This window comes from Chenopodium album, chromosome 11, assembly GCF_948465745.1.
Source record: "Chenopodium album chromosome 11, dcCheAlbu1.1, whole genome shotgun sequence".
Taxonomy (NCBI): Eukaryota; Viridiplantae; Streptophyta; class Magnoliopsida; order Caryophyllales; family Amaranthaceae; genus Chenopodium; species Chenopodium album.
This window is the reverse complement of record NC_137844.1, coordinates 42,696,465-42,698,288: the sequence shown is the minus strand read 5'-3', so window position 1 is coordinate 42,698,288 and position 1,824 is coordinate 42,696,465. Positions and strand designations below refer to the sequence as shown.

The 1,824-nt window shown below is 40.1% G+C and overlaps 1 non-coding gene across 1 annotated transcript; it reads right to left on the bottom strand.

Annotated features, from left to right (window-relative positions):
• Positions 1-1,487: 1,487 nt before the first annotated feature.
• LOC145569585 (small nucleolar RNA R71) lies at positions 1,488-1,593 on the bottom strand. The gene has a single exon (XR_014096175.1). It is a non-coding gene; the product is annotated as a small nucleolar RNA R71 (small nucleolar RNA).
• Positions 1,594-1,824: the final 231 nt, after the last annotated feature.

The following is a 1,824-nucleotide window of genomic DNA, read 5'->3' as shown; positions in this document are numbered from 1 at the left end:
AATTAGTAATTTCTTCAACCTTCTTCTACTTAATTTCATATTTTATTTGGTATTTGCATGTTACTTGAATCCTTTTAGTTCTTGATAATTCCTTGTTGGACGATAGTGAATTTGATTGTTAACCACTTTTCCCCAATTATTGAAGTAGTTAGAACCCTAATAGTTGTTTGCATGTTGATGAATACGAGTTGTGAGTAGTCTTCTTGCTATGGGTTGGGTGAAGCTCAACCTTTTAGATTAATTATGCAAATGTGGGAGTAGCATTGATGTTTTTATTGCAATTAAATTGATTGCATGAGATTGCTTGTTAGTTCTTCATGATAGGATTAGCTACCCTTGATTTAGGTGCTTGATAGCATGATATGCTTAGTTTAGCATGGAAATTTGAATGAAGCATGGCATTACTTACTGCAATTTGATTATGTATCTTCTATTGCTAAACTAATGAGGAATCTAAGTTTAGTAGTGTGAGTTGTTTCCTAATTGCATGAGGTTGATCTTACATATAGTCCTTGCTATATCTTGTCTATTTCACTCCCCGTTTGCCTAATTGCCTTGGTTGAGTGAATTCCATTCCCTAGTGTCTTTAATACATCGTTTTAGAACCATAATTTGTTTGTCTACTTGACGAACCCCCAATCCACCAAAGACTTTGAATTAGCTCAAGTGTTAAGATCTTTAGCAACCATGTCCCGTTCCTTGTGGACCGAACTCTTACTTGTCATTATGCTTGGTTTGTAGGATGTTTGTTTATAAGTGAGTTTGATTGAGTGTTGAATGTGCGACCGTTCTAATGCCCATCAAAATGGCGCCGTTGCCGGGGAACAGTGTTGTTGATTGCTGATTGATTACTTGAGTCTAGTTCACCATAAAACAACAAAAATTCAAAAAGAGTGTGTTTCTTTTTTGCCACACTTGTAGCCTTGTTACTAATTGCAATTGTTGAGAGTGTATGCGCAGAAATCATAACAGGATTTTGGTGCCTTACGATCTCGAGATTGAGCAAACCTATAGGAGGAGAAGGAGAGCCGGTTCTAGGCCATTAACTACTTCCCCAACTAGGGAGGTCAATTTCGAGGAAAGATAAGAGCAAATGGGTGATGCGGAACCACCAGTTCAAAGACCTTTGAAGGAGTTGGGAACTCCGGGAGCTTATAGAGCTTCAAGTGGCATTGCTCCGCCCGTTACTCAACCCAATGATTTTGAAATTCGCCCCGCAATGATAAATTTGATCGAAAGGAGGCAATTTAGTGGAGCAAAACATGAGAGCCCTCTTGCACATTTGAACGAATTTGAAAAATATTGCAATACAATCAAGGTAAATAGGGTTAACTCAAGAATTTGTGAGACTAAATCTATTTCCTTTCTCCTTGATAGGAAGGGCTCTTGAATGGCTTGAGAAAGAGGTAAGGACGAACTCTTGAGAACTTGGGACGAGGTCACCATGGCTTTCTTAGGGAGATTCTACTCTTAGAAGAAGACGGCCGAGGCAAGGGATTTGATCCAAGGTTTCCATCAAAGGGCTAGTGAAACCATTTACGAGGCTTGGGAGAGATATAAAGAATATCAAAGGGAGTGTCCCCATCATGGCATTCCGACATACCAAGTGCTTCAAATTTTCTATGGGGGCTTGAGCCCACAAGGAAAGATTAGCTTAGATGCGGGAGCGGGTGGTTCGATTATGAACAAGACGGAGGAGCAAGTCATAGAGATAATTGAGGATGTGGTGAGGCACCACATGGATTGGCAAGAAGGAGAGAGAGAGTCTCTAAGCAAGGGAGGAAATGCGGTTTACTCCGTTGATCACCTCAACACCATCAACAA